This window comes from Penaeus monodon, chromosome 12 (genome assembly GCF_015228065.2).
Source record: "Penaeus monodon isolate SGIC_2016 chromosome 12, NSTDA_Pmon_1, whole genome shotgun sequence".
In the NCBI taxonomy this organism is placed as follows: domain Eukaryota; kingdom Metazoa; phylum Arthropoda; class Malacostraca; order Decapoda; family Penaeidae; genus Penaeus; species Penaeus monodon.
Window position 1 is genome coordinate 49,865,000 of NC_051397.1, and position 10,000 is coordinate 49,874,999.

A 10,000-nucleotide genomic window follows, 5' to 3' on the forward strand; every position below is an offset into this window, starting at 1 on the left:
GTCCTTGCCAAGGTAAAAGAGCGTGGGAAACAGGCTAACAACTGACGATTTCAAAAGGATAAATTGCTTCTCGTCACGTAAAAAGGGGGAAGAGGAAAAGAAAAAAGAAAGAAAAGAAAAGGGAAAACACACACACCGAAATCACTGTTGTGTTTTAGGGTACATTTGGCGAAGAAAGGAATTGATTCTGGTATTTTTTTGTTTTTTTTTTTGTTTGATTCTGTGTTGTCATTTTAGGAGGGGGGTGGGGGGGAGGGGATGTGTGGATATTTTTTTATTTGTTTGTTTGGAGGTTAATGTCATTTAGTGGTAAAAATTAGCAGATAAGATAAAAGGCGAGGATATAATGATGTAAATATAATTTTTCCCTTTATTAAGCTCTGCATCGAGATCCATTTCACTTTTGTTCCTTAAAAGAAAAAAATTCTCATTGATTAGGGAAAAAAATAACATGCCACGTTCTAAAAAAAAAAAAAAAAAAAAAAAATCACACGTTAATGATGATGTAGCCAAGGCAGCCAGTACCCCCCCCCCCCACCTTAGCATCTCATTTCCTCACTCTCATCTGCGTTTCGCTCTTTCCTTTCACCTATTTCTTCTCCTTTTTCCGTTTTCCGCTTCCTTGACTTCATTCCTTCATTCCTTCTTCTTTCTTTTCAATATATCTTCATTTTTATCCCGTCCTCGATTATCTTCTGTCCATCTTCATTTTTTTTTCTATCTCCATTTTTTTATTTTATTTTAACCTTCGTTTCTCTCAATCCATCTTGATTTTTTTTATTGTCATTTTTTTCCTTTTTTTTTTCTCCTAATGATATATATTTTTAATCGATTTCATTGTACTCTGCTTCCCTAACCGTGACTCGAGAAGCCGTGGGAGTTCTTCAAGACGCTATCATAATTTCTCGGTGATAAAGTGAACTTGTGTCATAGATTAAACATCATTGTTATTGTTATGATCTTTGGGGCCTAATTTATTATATATATTTCATTCCCGAGTGTTGCTAATTGCATTATCATTGTTGAGGGCATTAGTGTTATTATGATAGTTGAGTTGATGCTGCTAATGATGATCATCTTTGGTTGTTGTTACTGTTTTGACTATAAAGATTAAGTGTTATCATTACTATAAATGATATTAGTAATATTATCATTACTATCGTTGATATTGCGTGTCATCATTACGATAATTAGAATTGCTTTACTTAACATTGAGTCATTATATCATTAAGCAAATACCATCATCGTGCCATCGTGAGTGAGAGCAAAGAGATGGAGAGCGATTACCTAGGTTCAAGTGCGTCCCGAGAGAACCGCAGAGGTCAGAGGTCACGCTCTTGCCTCGGGCTTTTGGCTTCCCGAATAGGTGCCCGATCGCCATCAGCATCTGTCTCTACATCACGAAGAAGCTTTTCTTTCTCGTGTGTGTGTTTGTGTGCATCCTTTGCTGTGTTTTTTTTTCTTTTTTATCTCCTTTATTTCCTTCTGCCTCTCTTTTATCGTTTTTCATGCATCTTCGTTTATCGGTGCCTCTCCTTTGCTTACCCCTTTTCCTTCGGATTCTGAATTAGCACGTGGATTTTGCCTTAATTTGCTTCTCAGTACCAACTGTACTGTAATCACCACCTCCCCCCTCCCTCCCCCACCCCCAACGCTACTCCCCCCACCCCATACCCAAAATTCCGTTCCTTTACCATCAATCTACCCCCCCTCCCCCCCCCCCCCCACACACTGTCTATCCTGCTCCCTTCCTTAAACATCAGATCTCTGCAATCAATCTTCCACTGACCCTTGGGAACTACCTTTCCCGAACCAACAACTATTTCTTCGAGTTTCCAAGAAGAAGAAGAAGAAGAAGAAGAAGGAGAAGGAGAGGAAGAAGAGAAAGAAGGATAAGGATAAGGATAAGGATAAGGAGGGGAAGAAGAAGAAGAAGAAGAAGGAGAAGAAGAAGAAGAAGAAGAAGAAGACGAAGAAGAAGACGAAGAAGGAGAAGGTTGAGGAGGAGAAAGAGAAGAAGAAGAAAAGGAGAAGAAAAAGATGACGATGAAGAAGAGGAGGAGGAGGAAAAGGAGGAGGAAAAGGAGAAAAAGATAACGACGAAGAGGAAGAAAAAGAAGAAGAAAAATGGCAAAGGAAGATCATAAAAAAAGGAAACTGAACAAAAAGAAGAAAAAGATGATGAAGAAGAAGAAGACGACAATGAAAATGTAAAAGAAAAAAGAAGAAGAAAAATGAAAAGAAGAAGTAGAAAAAACGAAAAGAAGAAGAAGAGGAAAAACGAGATTAAGATTTCAATCGCTTTCGACTTTCACATCTTCTCCAAAGGGTTTCCTGGAGTTAGTGAAGATTGAAACACGTTCTGTTGACTTTGCATGTATCAGCGTGACTCTCCGTTGCGGCCTCGATACAAAGATGCGGCGAATGAACGAGAAAGAAGGGAAGAGAGAAGGCGGGAGATAGGGAAGGGATAGAGAAAGAGAGGCGGTAAATAAAGGGGGTGGGGAAAGGGAAAGAAAAAAGAGAGAGGGAGACATCAAAAGAAGGAAGAGAGGAAGAGGGAAAGAGGAAGAGAAAGGGAGACGCCAAAGGAAGAAGGAGAGGGAAAGGGAAAGAAAAGGGAGACGGAAAAGGAAGAAGGAGAGAGAAAGAGAAAGAGAAAGAGACACGGAAAAGGGTCTCTATGTTGCGGTCTCATAATATAAAGATGCGGCGAATTGGAGGAAAGTAAGGACGGGGAGAGATAAGAGGAGAGCGAAAGGGAGACAGAAGGAGAACGAGAAGGGAAAGAAAATGGGGAGAAAATGGAAAGGGAGAGATAGATAGATAGATAGAGAAAGAGAGAAAGAGAGAGAGATAGAGAGAGACAGACAGACAAAGAGAGAGAGAAAAAAAATCAGAGACAGAGAGAAAAAGAACGAAAGTGAGAAAGAAAACTTTGATAACACACACACACACAAAAAAAAAAAAACAGACGGCGGCCCGACCAGCGCTCCCCGCGTGGACCCGCCACACAACACCGAAAACCCACGAAAACCAAACAGGAATTCGGCCCAAGGAGTCTCCAGGGGCTCTGTCTCTGCATGGCTGACCTGGCCCGGGTCATGACCTTCGGCCGAGGGATGTGAGCTAATGATCACGTGACGCAGCACAGACTCCGTGATCGTTACCGAATGATTTTTTTTTTTTATGGGTTTGCCGACGCCAATTTTCCCTGCCGTACTCTTTCGTGATTGCCAAAGCATGGGAAAGTCGTTCGCCTGGCCCGCTGCGCTTCTCCCTCGGCCTCCGTTGCCTTTTTCTCTCCTTTCTGGTGTTTGAATTTTTAAATTCTAATCTGGGATATAGTGGGTGGTGATCACACACACACACACGCACACGAACACACAGACACACACACACACACGCACACACGCACACGAACACACACACACACACACACACACACACACACACACACATACACACACACACACACACACACACACACACACACACACTTGTACATGTATGTGTACATACTTGCATACATACATATATATATGTATGCACACGTTCACACAGTATACTCTTAAGAACTATATCTATCGTGCCTACTACAGATATAACTGCGTTCCTCTATCATCGAGTAGGCGATAAATAAACAGTTTTGATTTCCACCTTGAAAATCCCAACCAAGAGCGCGCGTGCAGACACCATACTTCCAGTGACACCACAAAGGGTCTTCCACAACTTGGTAACACTGCCAGGACCGCCCATAACCGCCGTGAGAACTTTGGTACAAAGCTAATGGGTCTGACTTGGCAACGGTGGCAGCATTAACGAGGACCCGGGGGCATGACTACTACTGCCTGAAGGGAAGCGCAGCGCCCATGGCGAAAATGCCGGACTCCTTCGTGTAAATGGCATAGACTTGACATGAGAGAGAGGATGCTGTGAGGTTAGTTCGGAGGGTTAGGCAGCGTAATGAGGGTTTAAAGAGGTGGTGAGTGTGTGTGTTTGTGTGGTGAGGCTAATCGCGTTGGTGATGTGGGTAGGAAGTTGGTTGGTGGATTTCTTGATTTGAGATCGTTATTGTTATTATTATCACCATCATCGTCATCGTCATCGTCATCGTCATCGTCATCGTCATCATCATCATCATCATCATCATCATCATCATCATCATCATCATCATCATCATCATCATCATCACCATCACCATCACTATCATCATCATCATCATCATCATCATCATCATCATCATCATCGTCATCATCATCATCATCATCATCACCATCACTATCATCATCACCATGAGGGCAAGGGGACATGAGAAAACAGCCGAACTAAGAAATAAAACACAACACCAGCTTTGGTTCTCCTCAGTACTTCATTCACCCGTTATTGCAACTGCAACTTCGCTTTGCATGTTGAAGAGTTTTTTAAAAATCTGCAACTTTCGACGCCACAGCCACGTTCCGGTCCGTGACTCGCGGCTTCGTCTTCCTGCCATCACTACGGGCGAGATCCCTGGCGCGTGACCGGATGTTACACACTTCCGTTCTGATAGTTTTCATATTCTCCCGCCGATAATTAACTTTGGTATTCTCGATCAGTGCATAATGACATCCTTTTTTTATTTTTAAATCATCGAGGGTGAAACAAAAACGAGACGTTCGAACGACGCCCTTCCTCTGCCACCGTTTTCTGTTGTGGTGACGAACTGGATAATCTTTTTTATTTTTTTAAATTTTTATTATATTGTTTTCGCCCTGCAAATGTATGTGAAAGGTTTTTCGCTATTAGCATAACAAAACGTTCTTCCTTAGGCCTTTGAATTAAGGTACATCCTTTTGTAAACAGACAGGATGCAACGGTTATTATTAGCACCTTAACCCTATATTTACAAAAAACCTATTTAGGTATGCAATTGCTCCGCTACGGACGAAAGAGGATTATAAATGAACGGATGGAAATATTTTACGTAATGAGAAAGTAGTTAACTTATTTTAATACTATATTCACCTTACATAGGAGCGAAATCTTATTTTATGAATCTCTCTTCCGAAACACATTTTTATCGAGGTCAGATTATCCCGAAATTAGATGATGCCAGCCTTACTTATCAGGCATGAAATTGACGTAATTAATTAAATAGACATACAGTCCGAATATCTAGTTCATATATTAGTGACTCATATGTTGTTATCGCTTATGATTCGAAGAGATAAAGTCGGTTGACTGTTTGGAGGTTTCCCCCTACAAAACACACGAATTTGGTAGATATATATTACACTACTTTGGCTAATCTCACTGCTAATGATTCTCCCCCCCCCTCACCTTATGTCACTACCTACGGCGACACGAATTCCCCCTCCCTTACCTCTTCTTGAACCCCACCCTCCGCCACCCCTACAACTGTCACCTTCTCCCCTCATATCTCCTTCAGTCCCCTTTCCCCTAACTCAGAGGACTCCCTACCCACCTCCTCCCCTTCCCCTTCCACCTCCTCCCGTCCTTAAAAGAACATGACCTTCCTCTCTCCATCTACAGGAATTTCCCCCCCCCCCTTTCCTCCCCCTCTGTCCCTCCCTTTTTCCCTCGATACCCCTTTTTTTCTCCCTGTTCCTCCCTTCCCTGTATCTACAAGAGCGCCCTCCTCCCCCACCTCTCCTCCAACACCTCCCCTCCTCCCCCGATACCCCCTATCCCTTCCCTTCCCACAACCTACAAGAAACGACCCCTATATCTTCCACCTCCCTTGCTCCCCTTCCTCCCAAGAATGTATCCCCCTCCCCCCTCCCCCCCAGTCCTCCTCCTCCCGTATTTCTCCTTATCTCACGCCTCGCTTCCCGCCGTCGCCGACCCGTGCCGTAGAACAACACGGTAACACGCCGGAACACACAGGCGGGCGTGGTGGTCCGTCTTCAGACCGTCCAAAGCCATTTGTCAAAGTCGAAATGAGAGATGCGCTTGAGTTGTAGACGAGGGGTGAACGCTTTATTTACTTATCTGTTTATTTTATTATCATTTTTTTTTTTGTTGGTATATTCTTCATCCTTATCATCTTCGTCTACAATTCGATCCTCGTCTTCATCATCATCCTCATCCTCTTCATCCACGTCCTCATCGTCGTTGTCTTTGTTAATATTACTATGTTTTTATTTTTAGATTTATTTCTTTGTAGTATTTGTATCTAATCGTTTCTTTGTTGAATTTTAGCTGTTGGTTCATCAGATCAAGATTACCGTTTAATATGCAATGTATTACACACACACACACACACACACACACACACACACACACACACACACGCACACGCACACACACGCACACATACACACACACATTTATATATAGGTGTGTATGTGTGTGTTTATTTATACACACACACACACACACATGTGCGTGTACAGTGTTATCGAAAGTCCACCCATATGGTGATGTCAGTGACTTCTTTTGACTGGTTTCATCTGCTCTCAATGTGTAGATTGCATTTGAATCTTTTTTCGCATATAAATAAAGTACAATTGCAATATTGACTTCGAATTGCATTTTCATGTTTGTCACGCCTCGACTTTACATTCCTTGTGCACTGAAATTATGCAGTTTTGTCTCTTCCTCGTTTCATGTTTGACGTCTATGGTGTGAAAATCGTAAGAAATGGTTTCTATGATTTTTTGCTTCCATTACTTATAAATAGATCGATAAATAAACACACACACACACACACACACACACACACACACACACACACACACACACACACACACACACGCATATATATATATATATATATATATATATATATATATATATATATATATATATATATATATATATATATATATATACACCTTTTTGTGCAGGTTTTTGTGTGTAATGATGTAAAAAAAAAATCTTTCTCATTTTTAGACGGTTATTAGCCTGTTCACCTCTCATCCCACTTTGCCGTAATCTACAATTTACACCGTTCTTTTTTACTTCCTTTTCCACATTTTCTCCTTTTTTCCCATCCCCTCTATTCTTTCTTTTTTCTTCTTTAGTATTCTTACATATATATGATCTCAATCTCTTCTCTAACACTGCTTCAAGTTACTAACGGTATGTATATGTTTCGTCTCCTAATTCATTTCATCATTGAACTTTATCTGGCTTTCTTAAATACCACGTACATCTAAGTAACCTTCTAGTTCCACTTCTAAGTTCCCCACAGCCGCTGCCAATCAGGCTACCAATACCACGTCCACCTATCATTACATAACTCAATGCTACCGAAATCACGCTTAGCTACCATTTAACAACCTCCCAGTTCCCTCCTGAAATGACTACCACTACCGTCCACCAACCATTAAATAACCTACCAGTTATTCCAGGTTCCTCTCCTCCGCTACTATTCAATGCTACCAATACTACGCCCACCTACCATACACAGTCTCCTGGTTCCACCTCCTTCACCCTGATAGTACAGCGACCCACGCCTTCTTCACTTCATCCACGCAGAACTCAAACCTCGCATCTTCGACCAATCGTTATTATGGTGAACGTTTAACCGTCCATCACCATTACATCATCCTCTTCCCGTGATCTTTCCCACTATCATCAACACGTACCCGCATCCTCATCACCGTGGCTGCTACAACCTTGCCTCTTGACATTGCGGTCTTATCTTTTTGCGGATGTGAAGGTTGTTGGGCTTTGAACTTCTGTTTAATTGCGTTCTTAATTAACTGGTTTTCTGTATCAGCTTGTTTTTAGAGAGAGAGAGAGAGAGAGAGAGAAGAGAGAGAGAGAGAGAGAGAGAGAGAGAGAGAGAAGAGAGGGAGAGAGAGAGAGAGAGAGAGAGAGAGAGAGAGAGAGAGAGAGAGAGAGAGAGAGAGAGAGAGAGAGAGAGAGAGAGAGAGAGAGAGAGAGAGAGAGAGAGAGAGAGAGAGAGAGAGAGAGAGATAGGAGGGGATATACACACACACACACACACACACACACACACACACACACACACACACACACATATATATATATAGGCAGAGAGAGAGAGAGAGAGAGAGAGAGAGAGAGAGAGAGAGAGAGAGGAAGAGCGAGAGAGAGACCGTTGATCAGAATACTCTTGTTTTGTTGTTTGCGTTCGTGCAGTAAGCGAGCTACACATTGCTGGTTACATTCGTGACTGTGAATGCACTTCCATGTTAAGTCAAGACGTATGGATGAACTTAGATAATAGACAGCTAGTGTGAGGGTTTCATGAAGCAAAGGGGATCGGAAGAACAACAGTGATTTAGATCAGAGATGTAAATATGTATTAGGGAAAGAGAAACTTCTCGTATTGTGGCCTATGTTCTCTTGGCAAAAGAAAAAAAATGGTATAATAGTAAACGAAAACATATACATAGATATTGTAAAAATGAGTTATTACAACATCTAACCTGACAGACAAAAAAATTAACTGAAAATAAATACCCCCGCTAGACATAACTGAACAAATCCGTTAAACCGTCAGTGGTTTCATTTCAAATTCAAATTCAAAATGTTGAATTTTGCACCGGCGCCGAGCGATGCCCCCTGCGGATTCTCTCCCCTTGTCTGCCGGCGTCCGTGAGTCATCTCCCGCGGAAGAGAGATGCTGCGGAGGCTGGAAGCGGCATCTCCCCGATTTCCGTTTGGCGGTCTGTCGAGACACGCAAGAAAACCCATTTAAAAATGTTGAGGGTGATGCTTTGGCGTTTAGCTCTTTGGCAACCAAAAGTTACGTAAAAAGAAAAAAAAAAAAAACGTGAATAATTTCTAAAGAAACGTTATAATAACAGGAGTGTTTTTGAGTTACGACGTCAAAAGTCATTAGATGAAAGACTGTGTATGTATCAGATGATGGTGTGGAAAAGCAGTTGTACAACTTTTTTTTTTTAATTCTCTTAGTTAAAAGGAGATTGAGTACGTGAGCTTGAGATTACAATTACAGAGCCCGTCGTGAGTAATAAAGGCAGTGGTGATATAAAACACTTGTTGAGACTGATTGTAAAGTTTGTATGTCACGCATCTAGGGACCGTATCGTTGTGGTCTGTGACGTTTATAGCATAGTAGATCATTTGCACAGTTTAAAGCTCAGTTTGAGGCAATGACCTTTCTTCACTGGTGGCAAACTGATTCACGTGTTATGATTTGTAAAGAAACATCATTTTCTGGAATACTGGGTCAGGAATGAATCAAACACTCACACAAAAAAAAGAACAAAAATATTACGTTAAATTATGAACAAAATACAAAGGAGAAAAATAACAATTAAAAAGTCATTCCAAGAAATAATATTGATAATAAAAAAAAATCCTTCATGAAAATCAACATCAAAACCTACCAAACAACAACAATATACAAACAACTACACACGCACACACACACACACTCACACACACACACACACACACACACACACACACACACATACACACACACACACACACACTCACTCACTCACTCACTCACTCACTCCTCACTCACACACACACACACACGTGTGCATTGTAATCATAATACCAGAGGTGTGGATATTAAGAAAAAAAAAAGTACTACTCCCCAAAATAATGATAAAAAGGGTGTTTCAATAATAATAACAACACCAACAACAACTCTCTCTCTCTCTCTCGTCACTCACAAACACAACAAAACCCAAAAACCAAAAAACCATCGCCGCTATTCTTTCCTCGCCCACATCAAACATTTCCCCCGAAGAGATACAGCAGAAGCGCAAGCAAGGGTTCGAGTCAAGGACTTTAACTTCGGCCTCCCTTTGTTACGTGTCACCTTGAGAACTCGCGAGGTACGTGGAGCAAACATGGGCATTGTTACCCTCGTTCGCATGCGCGTTTCTCGAAGGAAAGAATATGTTTCGAAAGTGAGTGAAAGAGAGAGAAAGATGAGGGAGGGAGGAAGGGAGGGAGGGAGGGAGAGAGCGAAAAGAAAAGAAAAAAATGTGTTTCGGTGGAGTTTTGAATCTTTGTAATGGGTAAATGTACGATTTTTTTT

The 10,000-nt window shown here is 41.5% G+C and overlaps 1 protein-coding gene across 1 annotated transcript in view; it reads left to right on the forward strand.

The window, feature by feature from the left end:
• The window catches only part of LOC119579740, a 40,844-nt gene that overhangs the window by 12,006 nt on the left and 18,838 nt on the right, over positions 1-10,000 (forward strand). The gene's annotated exons all lie outside the window — the stretch shown is intronic.